The sequence below is a fragment of the Natrix helvetica genome (assembly GCF_964273705.1).
Source record: "Natrix helvetica genome assembly, chromosome: 1".
Lineage (NCBI taxonomy): Eukaryota > Metazoa > Chordata > Lepidosauria > Squamata > Natricidae > Natrix > Natrix helvetica.
In genome coordinates this window covers 224,746,883-224,764,386 of record NC_138548.1, presented here as the reverse complement: position 1 = coordinate 224,764,386, position 17,504 = coordinate 224,746,883, and positions in this window count along the sequence as shown.

Here is a 17,504-nt window from a genome sequence, read left to right as displayed (position 1 = left end):
AGCATTTTATTACTCCTAGTACTGTTTATACTGGAATGCTTCCAGACAAATGATAAAAACATCAAGTATCATGCAACCGTACAAGGTGCACAGATATAAATTAAATTCCAGAACAGTTTCAACAGTTGGTTTTCATTCTCTTCACTGCAAAATCAGTTCTTCAGTGCTCAACATACCAGATGCCATTATACTCTCAGCCAAAATAGACTCAGCTATCTCTTTTAGTGATGTGAATCAAAAAATCGAGTCGACAAATATCAGCAAAATTTGATCTGTTCAAAATTTAGTTCCAGATAAATGTTGTGCTAATCATTCCAGGAAGTTAAAGAAGAACATCAGTGGTCAACATTTTTTCAAACAGCGTCTACCAATTTTGAAAGAGGCGGTCGGGAAGGAGGCAAGTCTTAATTTTCACAATGACTGAATGTAATATTGGCAATTTATGCCTGAATCAACAATATTTTAGCATTCATGCCTGAATACCTGCAAACTTTCGATCTCTCGTATGAAATCTTTTGAGATTTCTACATTCTCAGGAAAGATTTTGTGAGATTTCATAACAGTGCTAACTCACAAGACAGTCTCATGAGAATATAATAACTTTTAGACTTTTAAAAATGAAGTGCATTTAGTTTATGGTATCTAAATGTATCAAAGATGCTTAGCCTGCCATGTATATTATAGCTATGCCATAAACAACCTGTAAGCAACCTCTTTCTGTTTTCCGGCAAGGAAGGATAAAACTAAGCTACAATAAGGTCTTCAAGAGTAACATCATTGTGAACAACAAAACAGATCACCTTTTACTTTATCAATACCAGTGGTGGGATTTACTTATCTTCCATACCAGTTTGCAAAAGTGAATGTGTGCATGCATAGAATGTGAGCATGCACATGCGTAGAAGGTCGTACATTATGTCGAGGTGGGGGGGTGGAGCCTCCCCCAGCCAACGCTACCAGTTTGCCTGAATGGGAGAGGACTGACTGAATACCACCTCTGACAGTGATGAAATTCAAATTATTTTACTACCAGTTCTGTGGGCGTGGCTTGGTGGATGTGGTGTGGCTTGGTGGGCATGGCTTGGTGGACGTGGCAGGGGAAGGATACTGCAAAACCTCCATTCCCACCCTACTCTGTGGCCAGCCAGAGGTGTCATATGCCAGTTCTCCGAACTACTCAAAATTCCCGCTACCAGTTCTCCAGAACCTGTCAGAACCTGCTGGATTTCACCCCGACCTCTGATCAATCCCCCCTTAACCTCTTCATTGATTTGAAAATTAAGTCTAAACTAAACTATTTTGATCTTAGAGTCCTAAGCCAAAGAAGTGCTGTGAATTTATAGGTAACTGGAACTTAACACGCACACACACACACACACACACACACACAAAACCCTTAAAGAGACAGCAACAACCTTTTTTCATAATTCTGACAAAAAAACTGAACTAAACTTGACATGAAAAATATCTTTAGTTTTTCTTTATTGTAGGGTTAAATTACATGTAGCAGTTCTGGAACCAAGCTTTTTATATGCAACAGATGATTAAATAAGCACCAGGGACAGCTACCACTTATCATGTGTATATATAGATGGACTGTATGTATCCCAATTCTAGAAGCAGTTGTCTAATTCTAGAAAGTATTTGATTATTTAAAGTAGCCCATTAAAATAAGCCAATGGTTTAAAGCATACTACTTAAGTTGAGACAGATGTTTGATGTCTCTATAATTCCTCTACTACTGGTTCAGCTATATTAACATTACCAATGCTAAAGAAGGTCCTAAATTCTTTTTTCCACCTAAGGGAATTACTTATGCTTTATGGTGTATGTTATGACGAGAAGTCAAATTATATTGACACCATCATGGGATCATATCAAACAAGATTCACTCTGGAATCAATCTGCTCACATATTAGCTATGCTTAGCTGTGACTCTCAATCAAGTCAGGTACAAACCTAACAGATGCATTTGTACAATGCCAAATTTGGCTAGATAATGCAGTGTGGTCTATGGTTAATTTGGGATCAGTGAATTGAATGAACCCAGATACTGAATTAATTTGTAATCAGTGAAGTGTTGAGTGAATCCACAAGATGATAAGAATACAGCTAGTCTTCAGTTTACAACAGTTCATTTAGTGACTGTTCAAAGTTACAACATCACTGAAAAAAGTGACTTATGACCATTTTTTACAGTTACAATCCTTGCAGCATCCCCACTGTTATGTGATCAAAATTTGGATGCTTGAGGAGAAAGGTGCTGACGTCGCGATGATACGACGTGCAATCTCGGAGCTCCAAGATAGCAGCCGATACTTTTGCTGCTGCACGGTCCATCTGGACCTAAACCATCCCAAAGAGATGGTGGCATGGAAGATTACGTCTTGTTGATCTCAGGGACATCGGAAAGTCCCTGATTGATCCAAGAGAATCTCTTCTAGCCAGTGACAAAAAGCAGAGCCCCAAGCTGCTGAAGTCGGGACAGCTCCACAACGGAAGGAAAAGCAGAAAGAGAAAGTGTTTCCAGCTGGTAAGGAAATTTTATTTTTATAAAAGACTGCCCAAAAAAGATTGAAGTTAAATTAAATTGGTAAAGAAAAGGAAATAATCAGTGGAATTAAGCATTATTGGACAGTGTGTTATCTTTTTTTTATTTTATTTTTTCTATCAATGGAAGTTTTGTGAATATTTTTTTACTTTTTGAAGTGAAAGTTTCAGATTTTCTTCTTCTATTTCTTTTTTTTATTTATGGATTACATTTTTTCCTTTATTTCTACAATATTGGTTGGGATGGATTTTTCTTTTTATTTGGTTTCATTTAAGAACTTTATTTCTTCTAAGCCTGAAACATAAAGAAGATTTAAAAGGTATATAAAGAGGGTAGTAACCTTAGAGGGAAAAGAAGTTACACTTGGAGGTTGGAGGTTGAGACCTGGAAACATTGCTTTTTCTTTTTTCCCTTTGATCATTTTGACCTTGCATGTTAGGGGAAAGTTCCGCCCTGAATTAAGGAGGTGCTGGATCTTGGCATTCCTTGTAGCATACTTATAAGCGAAAATAAACCCGAAGCAAGATCTAATAAAAACATTTTAATATAAAAGAAAATAAAAATACAAAAGTGCTAACTCGATTAACTACATTTTGGCAAGAGCTATGTGCCTGCCTCCTGGCAAGCAAACAGAAGATCAGAAGAGAAAGTTAAGGAATGTGAAGGAGCAGGTGCACTAAATCACTTGCAGATAAGAACTGTGACCTGCGCAGTAAATTTCAGCACAGCTAAGCAAACCAATTAACGCAGTGACATTGCACTTCAAAGGCTTCAGCTTGTTTATAAAGAAGGGCATGGATTGTTTACGCAGGTGCTCTCTGGATGCTTGTTACTAGCTAGAAAGAAGTGAAAACAAAGATTTGTTTTTAACCAATAGTGGCAGTGTTTATTAATTGCAAGGATGACATGACTTTAAAAATAAACTATAAAATTACAACGGATTATGTTGGGAATTCAAAAATTATTAGAAACAACAGAGAGAATTGAGAAGAGATTGGAAAATATGGAAAATATAAACTTTAATGTGGCAAAACCTGATGTAAATATGGAAGATATCCAGCGAATAGAAGATATTCAGCAAATGGAAAAAGTGGAGGCTGGAGTTCTAAAAACCCAGGGGTAAAATGAACAAAACGGCAAGAGAACCATGAATACTGACAGTGAATTGAGTGTGGTTGGAGATGGAAAGAGTGGAACAAGGAAAGGAAGATAGATGGAAAGGTGCTTTACTACAGATTTCACGGTATAGAAGAAGGAAAAAGAGAAGAATGGATGGACTTAAGGAGAGAAACTTTGACCAAAACACTACTGATAACCAAAGATAAACTTATTAAGGAAGCTGATGGAGGGTTTCGAGATTCGAGTCCAAACAAATTTGATTAAGGAAATAACCAGAAGATCAATTCCACAAATGCTAAAAGAAATAGGACTACACTATTACTGGAAAGACACAGGTTGAGATATGAAAATTAATAATAAAATACTGGTTAAACTTAGTTAAAATTAGAGCATTATGTTAAAAATGTAGTGATAATGATAAAGTTGGGTAAATAATTGATAATGATAACAATGTATACATACGTATTGGCTTGATAAGAGGAAATTTGGTATAAATTTTTAAATGGTAAAAAAAGGGGGGGGGAAATAAGTTAAACATAGTCAAACTAAATGACTGATAATGATAATAATGTAATAATTTATATTGACATGATAAAAGGGAAAATTGGATATAAATTGTAAACAATGATTAAGAAAAGAGGTTTAAAATTTTGTTAAAATTAGAGCATTATGTTAAAAATGCAGTGTTAATGGATAAAGTTAGATAAATAATTGATAAGGATAACAATGTATATATATATGTATTGGTTTGATAAGAGGAAATTTGGTAAAAAAATTTAAATGGTGAAAAAAAGGGGAAAAAGTAAGTTAAACTTAGTCAAACTATCATTAAATAAATGACTGATAATGATAATAATGTAATAATTTGTATTGACAGGATAAAAGGGAAATTGGATATAAATTGTAAACAATGATTAAGAAAAGAGGTTTAAAAAATTTGAATGTGTTATAAAGGTATAATGTGATTGGATGATATTGAAAATAGATAAGGGAATGCCACTATATGGTTTTATTTAAATTTTGGAATGTTTGTTATAAAGGGACGTTTAAACAACTATAGTCATTTGAAGGATGAGGTATGATGATAGCAATATATATATAAATATATGTGATGTAAAATAGATAATTTGATATGAATCAGAGGTGATGACGGTGGAAGGGATGCACGAAAACTCTTTGTAATCAATTGACACACTTTCTACAATTTTGTAATGGAGGATGATTTCGTTTGTTTTTATTTAAAAAATAAAAAAAATGGAAAAATTTTTTGGATGATTGGCAACTGACTCCCCTTTATGACAATTTCAGTGTCCTGGGTCATTGATCCCCTTTTGTGACTTTCTGACAAGCCAAGTCAATGGGGAAGCCAGGTTCACTTAACAACCATGTTATTACCTTAGCACATTCACTTAATGACTGTGGCAAGAAAAATCATACAATGGGGCAAAGCTCACTTAACAAATGTCACACTTAACAACAGAAATGTTCCGCTCTGTTGTGGTCATACGTTGAGGACTTCTTGTACCCTTCCCTCACGCAATTAACACACTTACTCCTAACATGTAGGTATGGCATTACAGTGCATAATTATGCATGATCTGTAACATTTATTTTACAGGGCTTATAAGCTGCTACCATCAGTCCCAAAAATGCTTTACATTAAGTGTAATAGATGCAAGAACAGTGTAATTTCACGTAATCGAGTGTGCATGAGTATAAGAGTGGATATATTGGTGTATTTTAATGGCATTAAAACCCTAAATCTTCAGAAGCAAATGTTTTCCTCATCTCTGCTTCTAGCTTGTAATGCAATTTTTAAGCTTTGATTTAGAAGCAAGAGGCAGTAAGCACTTTTTTTTTGGCAATGACAGTACAAAACTGCAGAAGAAAATGAAAGGATACCATCTTAATGCTGTTCCTAACGCTGCCTCGTGTAATTTTCTTTGGTCTTGTAGCTAGGTAATTGTAAACTCTAGACCTAATGATTTTACTTGGCTTTTCTGCTGCAGAAAAGAAGGAATTATTTTATAAGCACAATTAATAAAATGAGGACTATAATTATGAACGTGACCTATCTAGCCAGGAAAGACTACGGGAACATCTTAAATGGGACCTATCCTCTCCATATGTAGACCCAACTACTGATGCTGAGCTATGGCCATCGCCATTCTCTTTATTCTTTAGATGACCACTTGAAGCCCTTTGTGGCTGGAGAATCTTGGACTTTGGCCTGGAGTTCAGCCTTTGAAGTTCCACTCAATCTAAAATGGCACAGCACTCCATATGTGGGGTGCATCTAACAGATGTGACTGGCGAACTCACTCAGAAGTGTTTTATGGAACAGTCTAGCATTCTATATTCAGAAGCTCTCATCCCTTTACATTTTTAGGAAAGATTATCCTTCTCCACTGGGTTTTGCTTTCACCAGTCCGTCCCCCCCTCCTGATTTTAGCTGTTTTAATTAATGATACAGCTATGTTATTTATTTTATGGCTTTTTAACGGTTATTTTTAGATGATCATGAGCTGCCTAGTATTTATACATTCTGCAAGGCAGAAATGATGAAGTAAATAGATGAATATTTCATCACAACAAGCAACGTCTTCCTAGCAAAACCAGCCTTTAATTAGAGCTTTGTATTCCTTTGAAGCCTAACCAAGGTTTTGTTACCCTGAAGGGCAGAAAACTCTGAACGGTTAATCCCACCATTTAGAGCCTAGCCCTCTATTTTCTTTCAGTCTTTTCTCATTTCAACAATTCGTCTCCTAGAGGGAAAAGCCTGGGAAAAGGTAGGTGGCTTGTCTAAAAGACTCTATTTGCTCAGAGGGCTCCAGATGGAATAGTCCAACCTGATCCACATCTAAGTTGGAACTCAAAGCTTCAAGCCTTATGCCATTTTTCTCTCTGATCCAGATCCTTCCCTCTTCTTCTTGCCTATATTAAGATATTACTTTGATACTACAGTCGGGGACACCGATAGACCTGTTTGCATATCACAGGCTCGGTAGCCGTTGAGGTACCTATGCTAAAGCTTAGCCATCTATTAGATTGTTATTATTTATTACCTATGGACTTTTTCCTGAAACTTTGTGTTTGATAGTATACTTTCATGTTTTGGTGGGGGAGGATATGTATGTTTGTGGGTGGATGGGTAAAAGAACATGAAAAAATGTCAAAATCAACACAAAATATATATTCTAGGTATGAGAATTACTTTTACCTTCCTTTCTCTCTCTCTCCCCCCTCCCACCCCCCACCCCCCATATATGTCCAAAGCTGTTTAAGTCTTCCATCCTGGCTTGCTGGCATGATATCTGAGACATGCATCCTTGCTTTCTCAATTTCACATAATATAAAAAAAAATCAAGAAATGTAAAACCACTCAATTCTGCTGAGTGCAGAATATGGAACTCCATCGCTCTCTTTTCTGTCACATCATATATGAACTGGGAGCAGAAAGCTTTTAATTAAATCCTCACTGAAAGTTGGTTCAATTTCTGTCTCTACTTCCCCTGTGCTCATCCTCCTGATGATTTTAATTAAGACAAATCTGCCAAAACTACAGTTGCTGAAGGGAAGGTCTGGCAAGTGTCACTGGGTGCTGTAATAATTTTTGAACTACCACAAGCTGTTTATAACTGATTTCTACACCATGGAAGGGATCCTAGGGATCCCAATAAATAAAAAATGGGTGGAAGAAGTAAATGCTTTGCAATATCAGCAATGGGCAGGATAGGAAGAAATGGATAGAAACTAATCAAGGAGAGAAGCAACTTAGAACTAAGAAGAAATTTCCTGACAGTTAGAACAATTAATCAGTGGAACAACTTGCCTCAGAGGTTGTAAATGCTCCAACACTGGAGGTTTTAAAGAAGAGATTGGATACCATTTGTCTGAAGTGGTGTAGGGTTTCCTGCCTTTTGACACAGGGTGTTGGACCAGAATACCTCAAAGATCCCTTTCAACTCTTCTCTTCTCTTCTCTTCTCTTCTCTTCTCTTCTCTTCTACTCTACTCTACTCTACTCTACCCTACCTTACCCTACCCTACCCTACCCTACCCTACCCTACCCTATCCTATCCTATCCTATCCTATCCTAATCTATTCTACAGTCATAAGAACTGTAGTGTCTTTCTTGGACGTCTAATTAGTTTGCAAGGTTACTTAGTTTTTTTTTTCTAAGATCAAACCAATTGCCACAACAATTTGTGTCCAAAGGTGATTTTGGATTAAAACATCACATATTTGGCATTTCTTTAAAAAAAACAAGGCATGGTGCTGCTGTGGTTAAAATGCAGTACTGCAGATTAACTCTGCCCACTGCCAGGAGTTCAATTCTGACTCAGCCTTCCATCCTTCTGAGGTAGGTAAAATGAGGACCCAGATTGTTGGAGGCAATATGCTGATTCTGTAAACCGCTCAGAGAAGGCTGTGACATAAGTCTAAGTGCTCTTGCTATTTCATTGAAGTTCCTGAAGCAGTCCTTCTTGACATGCCTAGCTCTGATTGAGACGTCCAAGTAATCAGCAGTGATTTTAAATTAAGTCCTCAACTTGATGCTTAATGCCAGGATCATCAGTGAATTACACACTTTGTTTACAAATATGCTGCTTGGGTGCATTATTGAGAAAGCCACTAATTGTAAATGAGTAGAGTGCAGTCAAAAGTGATTTGCCCATGGAGAAGTATCCATGGCTGTCAGATCCATTGGGGCATAAATGTACCTATTAATTTGTGGGAAAGAATCTGATTCCAAGTTAATTCCTTCCTTTATCATGTAAAGAAGCATGAATTCTATCAATGAAGATTGAGGGCCAGGTTTTAGGACGTGCTAGGTTAGAACCAAGTTTTAGGATATTATTTCTTGAGGATTCAAAACTAGCCAAGCATTGCACTTTTTTTGCACAAATGCAGCTTCTGAATCTTTAATTGATGCCATTAAGTGTGTTATATAAACACAAGCAGTATGTTGTCAAAATATGAGGTACGCAAGAAGTCATTCACTTTCTTGTGTTTCAATGATTAATTGGCAATATCTAGATGTAAATATAAGGGATGTGATGGCTCAGTGGCTAAGACGCTGAGCTTGTCAATCAGAAAGGTCAGCAGTTCAGCGGTTCGAATCCCTAGCGCCGCATAATGGAGTGAGCTCCCGTTACTTGACCCAGCTTCTGCCAACCTATCAGTTTGAAAGCATGTAAAAAATGCAAGTAGAAAAATAGGGACCATCTTTGGTGGGAAAGTAACTGCATTCCGTGCACCCTTGGCATTTAGTCATGCCGGCTACTCACCATGGAGACGACTTTGGACAGTGCTGGCTCTTTGGCTTTGAAATGGAGATGAGCACCACCCCCTAGAGTCAGGAAACACTAGCACATATGTGTGAGTTACCTTTACTGTTACCTTTAGATATAAATGTAGCATTTTAGAACAGATTGATGCAAGGGGATTTGCCATGCCACACATCAAAGGAAAAGTTTTGTTTCCTTTGCAAAAAAAAAAACTTTTTACGTAAACCTCACTGCAAATTTTTTTTCCTCTCTTTTTCGAAAGAGTTCTTTAAAAGCAAAAAACAACATCTTCCATACATAATAATGATACGGTTACATAAAATTGTACAGGTTTGGATTTAAGAATTAAAGCAGAGGGAAGAATTTGTCTTCCACTCTCATGGCTTATTAAATATAACTAATTGGCAGCAGAATCAAAGTTCACAGATTAATGCACAGTCTTGGTCAGTCCCCCAGCCTCATGTAGGAAAGCACATTGACTGAATTTGTGGCAGAACTGGGAACAATTTGTATAGATGGCATCCAAATCCACCACATAAGTACTCCTTCTTAGAATGCTCTCCACATCTCAATAAAGGAGGAGGAACAATATCATTTACACATCTACTCACAGTCTGCAGCCTGGAAGACTGAGCTTATGAGAGAGAGATAAAGTAGATAGAAAGGAATCTGTGACCTCTTAGCATTTTGCAGCAGATCAACAAAGATGCCAGATGCAGTTATCTAACAACAAAATATTCAGTTTTAACAAGAGCACATTGTTTTAACAACAGCAAATACATACATATGCACGTGCGCGCGCACACACACACACACACACACACACTCCTGAAATATAGAATGCCCGGCTTGGATTTTTGTTCTCTCTCTCTCTCTCTCTCTCTCTCTCTCTCTCTCTCTCTCTCTCTCTCTCTCTCTCTCTCTCTCTCTCTCTCTCTCTCTCTCTCTCTCTCTCTCTCTCTCTCTCTCACACACACACACACACACACACACACCTGAAATGTAGAACGCCAGGCATGGATTTTTCTTTTGAGGAACTGTGCAGACATTTAAACAGTTCCTGGAGATTATTTTTTTCCATATCAGATATCGCAGAGTCTTCAGTTGGTGGATTACAGAAGTCTAATAAAACAAATGTGGTCTTGCAAGTGGGAAGGCAATTCTTGCTACAACACAAACACACAAAAAAAGATGTGCCTCTTTTTCTGTCCCATGATTGGTATCTTCTAACTTCAACCACAACTAATAATTGCCCTGCTTTCTGAGCAGTCGTCATATTTTACCAAACTAATGCAGACCAACACCAGCTGTCAAGCTCCTTCACTGGCCTATTACTTTGCAGCCTGTGGGCCCCCACCACGACCGTCGCAAGCAGTGCACAATTCACCAAACAGAATCAATAATATTGACTGCTGAGCTATGACCAGCATCAGGAATCAGTCCAAAGAAGCCCAGATACTTCTCAGCGCCAAGCCCAGAAGCAGACTTGTTAAGATTGGGATAAATATTAACAGCAACAGCAGCAGCTACGCACAGAGAAGGTATAGATGAGTTAGCTGGAACAAAAAATAACAATAGCAAGTGTCCTAAAGTGGAGGGTAGCTGTGGTAGAAAAGGAAACATGCTGGAGAAATGTGTTGACATGATGAACCGAAATCTACTTCCCACTGTTTAAAATCCTACCCAGCAGGATGTGATCAAAACCATGGGAATGCTTCTGTAAAGCACTGCAGCTAGCAAATAATAAACAGAGAGAAAGAGAGAGATGGATCTATTTTTAGTTCAATTTAATCAATGCTGTACCCAAACATTTTGTAAAAACTAAAACAACATGCCTGCCATTCCAATTCTAAAGACTACTGAATGCTATCAGAAGGCAACCTCTAAGTGATTTTGGCTAGTCCCAAACCTAACCTGGGTTGGCTCTGGGTATTACTTGGATAGGCAAAATGTCAGGGCTGCAGCTACACTGGGAAGTTTTTTAAAACTCTCAGAAAAGAAGTAATTCAGGTAGTTCTCGATTTACGACCACATTCAAGACCCACATTTCTGTTGCCAGGCAAGACAGTTATTAAGTTTTGCCCCATTTTATAATCTTTCTTGTTAAGACAATCAGTGCAGTTTTCTAGTTAGTAACATGACCATGGTATCCTATTGCGCCGATTGGAGGGGATGGGAGTCGGAGGCACCGTTTTGCGGTGGTTCGGCTCCTACCTCTCCGACCGGAAGCAATGTGTGTTGACAGGGGGGCAGAGATCGTCCCTGAGGCCACTCACTTGTGGGGTGCCACAGGGGTCGGTCCTCTCGCCTCTCCTGTTCAACGCATATGTGAAGCCGCTGGGTGAGATCATCCGTGGTTTTGGGGTTGAGTACCATCTTTACGCTGATGATACTCAGCTGTATATTTCAACCCCAAACCACCCCAACGAGGCTGTCGAAGTGATGTCCCGGTGTTTGGAAGCCGTCGGGGTCTGGATGGGGGACAACAGACTTAAACTCAACCCCTCCAAGACCGAGTGGCTGTGGTTACCGGCGCCTCGGTTCAGCCAGCTGACTCCATCGCTGGCCATAGGGGGCGAACAATTGTCCCCTGTGGAGCGGGCGCGCAATTTGGGCGTCCTCCTTGATGCCCGGCTGTCAATGGAGGACCATGTGGCAGCCGTGGCAAGGGGGGCGTTCCACCAGGTTCGCCTGGTGCGCCAATTGCGCCCCCTACTGGACCGGAGTGCCTTGCGCACGGTCACTCATGCGCTGGTGACGTCTCGCCTGGACTACTGCAATGCTCTCTACATGGGGCTTCCCTTGGGACGCATCCGGAGACTGCAGCTAGTTCAGAACGCAGCCGCGCGGGTTATTATGGGAAGTACACGTTACTCCCACGTAACACCTCTCCTGCGCGAGCTGCACTGGCTACCTGTGGCCTTTCGGGTGCGTTTCAAGGTATTGATCACCATCTTTAAAGCGCTCCATGGCAGTGGACCTAGTTACCTGCAGGATCGCATCCTACCACACACGTCCCTGCGGCCTATCCGCTCACACAGAGAGGGGCTCCTCCTGGTGCCGTCTGCTAGTCAATGCCAGCGGGCGACACCTAGGAGTAGATCCTTCTCTGTGATGGGCCCAACCCTCTGGAATGACCTCCCCCCTGACATTCGAACTACCACCGACCTCCGTTCCTTCCGGCAAAAGTTAAAGACTCACCTATTTCAATCAGCTGGCCTGGCACTTTCTTAGTTTTACCTCCCGGGGATTTATTCATTTTAATTGGGTTTGGGGTTTTAAAAAGTTTTTAATATACTATATACTATATTTAATATTTATTATTCTATGTACAGTCTTGCAACCTCCTCCACCTACGTATTTAATTATTTAACTGTTTTGTATGTATTTTATAACGTATTTTAGTGACTGTACACCGCCCCGAGTCCCTTCCGGGAGAGGGGGCGGTCTATAAATATGAATAATAAATAAATAAAATAAATGTTAGGTGAATCTGGATTCCCCATTGGCTCTGCTTGCCAGAAGGTCGCAAAAGGTGATCATATGACTCTGGGACACAGCAACTGTCATAAATACATGCCAGTTGCCAAGCATCCAAAATTTTGATCACCTGACCACCAGGATGCTGCAATAGTCATCATGTGAAAAAGTCACTTTCTAAAGTGTCCTTGTAACTTTGAACAGTCACTAAATCCAAATCTAAGAGCTGTAATGGCACAGTGGTTAGAATGCAATATTGCAGGCTAATTCTGCCAACTGCCAGCAGTTTAATCCTGACCGGCTCAAGGTTGACCCAGCCTTCCAACCTTCTAAGGTCAGTAAAATGAGGACCCAGCTTGTTGGAGACAATATGCTGACTCTGTAAACCGCTTAGAGAGGGTTGGAAGCACGGTGAAATGCTACATAAGTCTAAATGCTATTGCTAAATGAATGGCTGTAGGTCAAGGACTACTTGCGCTGTACTAAAAGATTTCCATATTGGTATCAAGGAAACATTGGAGCATTTGTTTTGAGTAACATTGGAGCATTTGTTTTGAGTCTGCATTCAGCAAACTTTACAGAACTGATGGTACATCAACCCAGAATACGGGGAACATCTTGTGTTGTGCTTAACAACAGAGTGCAGAACTGTTTGCACCATAGTTGCTTCCACAACACTTTGCTGTCTCCTTTTAATATTAGCTGCTCAGTTGTAGGTCTCACTCTACCTAGTGGTAGGATTGATCCTCCTATCCCTTTTGCATTTTAAAGAAGGGGCTTCTATCCCACTTTCTGTGAATTAGAAGCAAGTATATGGATTTTCCTTAAGGCAGAGATGGGCAACTTGTTTGCCCATAGTGCTACATGACTGTTAAATAGTCGTTTGGGTACCATACTCACATAGATGATAGATGGATGATGGATGGATGATTGATGAGAGATAGAGAGATAGATATGCACATATATGTGTGTAGAGAGAGTAAGAGAGAGATGATCTGCTTCTCTCCATGTAATTTTAAAATAATTGGAAATTGCTAGAGAAGACATAGAAAAGGGGACAGAAAAATGAAGAACATGATGAGGTACATGTTTGTTGTATAGTATATATTCCTGAAGTCAGAAATTTAAAATATTTGATAGTTGTGGTCCAATTAGCAAATTAGTCTGTGAAAGATAAATTAGGATACATTTGCTTAAAATTCTCCAATATCCTTATCAGTTGCCTATGTTCTCCTTAAGAACATTACAGTCTCTAAAAGCAGAAGCAGGAAAATTCCCCTTTGCTCATCCTTCCAGTCCAAACTTCACCTGTTTTCTTCAACTATAACCCAAAATTATATGATGATTTATTTAGTACACTTCAGTGGATTTTTTTGGGGGTGGGTGGGGGGGAATGATACTTATTTGGGATACTTCAAACTGCCCCATATCCTCAGGGATCCCCGAAAAATGTTGACATTGGCTTTGTTACATTGTCCCTTGTTCAGGTTGCATATATGAAACTAGGAAATAAATAATAATGGATTGAAGTTAGACATACTTAAAACTATGGATTTTTGCTGATGGTGAAGTTAAACTGCTATCAAAGATCCCATTTCAAATCTGACTTGTATTCAGCCGATGGTTTCTGGGGAAAGGAGGATGGTTTATGGGGACCTGGTAAATGATAGAACACACAGCTCGCTCTTCCAACACTTCTCCAATTTCGGGGGAAAGATGCCCTATAAGAATTTGCTTCCAAACCCTTCATAGAAGCCTATGTACAAAACAAAAAAGATTCTGCCTTCCGTCCTTCTTTTGCTCTTATTTGATATCTCCTCATTCTTAATTTGATAACAAGGGAGGACGGCTATTGGGATTAGGCTGTTTTTGATCATAGCTTTTTGCTGATTCTTCTTACATCCTTGCAGACATCCAAATAAAACAGTCAGCACTTGTGTTGCTGCCGAGGAACCAAGAGTAGTGTGTTAGTTTAGATTCTCACAGGTAAGCTAGAAAAAGAGGGACTGCAGATGGGCTGGTATCAATATTGAATACTATAAGGCAGGGGTGTCCAAACTTGGGAACTTTAAGACTTGTGGACTTCAACTCCCAGAATTCCCCTGGCTGGGGAATTCTGGGAGTTGAAGTCCACAAGTCTTAAAGTTCCCAAGTTTGGACACCCCTGCTATAAGGGGATTGGAGATAGAGTTTAAATGCCTTCAGGATTTGGGGAAGAGGAAGCAAGGGAACGGTGGTGATGTCTGGTAGCTAAGATGGAAGTAGACTGCAACCAGCTGTTGAAGTTACTAGGTCAGGTAGAAACCAATATGGTCTGATAAAGCTGAGTTGGATTAGTTCATGGGCAAGTGAGAAGGTTGCCAAAAGGACCTGTTTGATGACCATCCAAAGAAGCATGCTGAACAGGAAGAGGCCTCTGAAGAGCATTCTTCTCAATGTAAAAACTCTTGGTGGAGCTGAAAGCAATGGAACAGAAGATCAAAGATTTACAATATTTGCCAGGGGGGAAAAAAACCAAGAGATGGCTGGCTGCCAATCGGATTGATGAAGGGATGCTTTTCAGTATAACTTTAAGCCCTTTCTTAATTCCGGATAAATGCAGGTTGACTAGCAAGATAGAGAGCTGCATGTATGTCAGGTGCACATCCTTCATAACAAAAATATGCTTAATAAAAGTTAGAGTGAAGAAAGAAAAATGCTTATCCCTGCTGCTTTTATACAGCAGTCTGGAGGGCAGGGAAAGAACGACTTACAAAATAATGCAAAGCTCCAGGCCAGGAAAGTCAAACTGTTCTTGTAGAAGCTTAGCTCGTGCTATTTCTGTATTGTCTTTGGGTGAATAAAAGAAGGGGAAAGAAATAGGGCTTTCTATCTTTCACTACTAGCGGTTAACTGCACTCAGTGACAGCTGTCCATTATAGAAATGAGAGTTTCCACGAACCCTTTAAAGTTCGTGTATTTAAATGCATGTAAGCGTGGAAGGAACAGGCTCCGTACCTGCTCAATGGAGGAGTCTCAAACAGAGGTGGTATTTGGACCAGTTCAGGTGAACTGGTAGTGGAAATTTTGAGTAGTTGGGAGAACCGGCAAATACCACCTCTGGTTGGCTACACCCTCCCACCCCCATCGTTCCCTGTTTTATATTTCCTTGGTTTTTTTAGCTCAGCTGATTTACGCGGCAGAGCAGATTGCCGCACCTCAGCTGAGCTAAAAAACAGCTTAGCTCACCAGCACTGACATCGAGGGCGGTCTTTGAGTGCTGCACACTCTCATAGAACCAGTAGGAAAAGATTTGGAATCTCACCACTGGTCTCAAAGGCCCTTTCACACATGCAGTAGGACCTTGCAGGACTTCCTTTGGATCTTCTCATGAAGGCAAAGGCAACTTCTTTTGGACTGAGAGATGCAATGACCAGAGACTGCATTCCAAAAAAAGCAAGAAAGAGAAAACAGCACTTAAATCATAATAGCAAATGAATTAATGAAATAAAGCAGTCTGTCTTTATTTACCAGCCTGTGTTTTAAACTTTTGTCATAGTATGGCCCCCAAGACCATATTTATATATAAAACACAGGGGAACAACCTGAAGCCTTGGACATGGTCTTGAGGCTATACTATGACAAAAGTTTAAAACGTTATGTTATGTGATGTTATTTCTTTTGGGTTATGTTGTTTACACACATGCAGGTCATAGCTGTTCTTGTAATACTCACTCACATGCAAGCTTCCTTATTTTCCATGGAACGAAGGCTTGTGGAGGACACAATGGAAGGCTCCCTGGAGGAGAGCATTGGTTTTACAAGCCATCTGATTTTTCTGCGTCATAAAATAAGAGATTTGGAGTCCCCCGATTTACTTTTGCAGCAAGATCAATTGCAATCAAAAGAGAGTTTCTTAAATAGCTCTGCCAAGTTGCTTCTGTGGATTTATAAGTTAGGGGAAACATCATCTCTGGAGCCAAAACCTAAATAAAAAGACGAATCTGATCTGATCTGAGTAACTTCAGTGACTTCAGACAGTAGTAATTTTTTTTTAAAAAAAAGTCAATTTATTATATTAATGTTTGACTACAAACTGGCAACCTTGTGTAACTATAGAAAGGCAAGCCATACACTTGTTTGGATTCTAGATTAATAGCTGGGAGTAGGTAATGTGGTTATGTACTACTGGTAGTAGTAGGCTAGTAGTAGGCTAGTAATAAAAGTAGCCTAGTAGTAGCGTGCTTGCTAGATTGATATTGTTTAATATTAAACATGCTGCATTTATTCTTCATGCCAGTCAGATCCAGATATTCTTGAGTCTCATTTTGCACCCTCCTCTCTCTATTTTTATTCCAACGTTTCAATATATTCGCTTGTCAGTCTCTTATAAGAATCTCCGTTCATCTACAACCCTTTAATAAGCATGTGATTTATCACCCCCAATGATAAATGTAGACTCAGACCCTCAACTAGGAGAATACAATTAATGGCCCCATTGATCATCATTAATTACCACATTAGTAGTTGCAAGTGCTATTTGTACAGTTCTGTCAACTCATCTGATACCCTTCTTTGACAATTAATTATGACATAATAAAGAGATCTTTCATCTAATGGGGTGAAGCAAACTCTTTTCCCCCATCCAAAGATCAGGGAATAATAAACAATGTTGGTGATATATTAATGTGCCATTAAAAATAAAAACATGACTACTTGTGTAGTCATTCTGAGACTGATAAAACTGGGGGAGGGGGGAATGACTGCTTTAATGAACTAGGAGACCCGTCTATCTTTGATATGCTGCAGCTGCAGAAACTCAGAGTAGCCAAGCTCAAATTATCATGACTTTATATTTTAAAAATAAATTCAGGCAATATGTTTTTATATAACCCAGATAGAAGAATATGTCAAACGCTATATGCAGTATATGAACACTGGATCTTTATACAATGATGCAAAAGATACTGCAGATTAACATTATGGTGAAATCGGAATGATTCCAAATGGGGTTTGTGGACAAGGAATTAGAAAAGAGCAGAGTTTCTTTGCATAGAAGCTAAAAGCTATTAGACTAAAATCCAC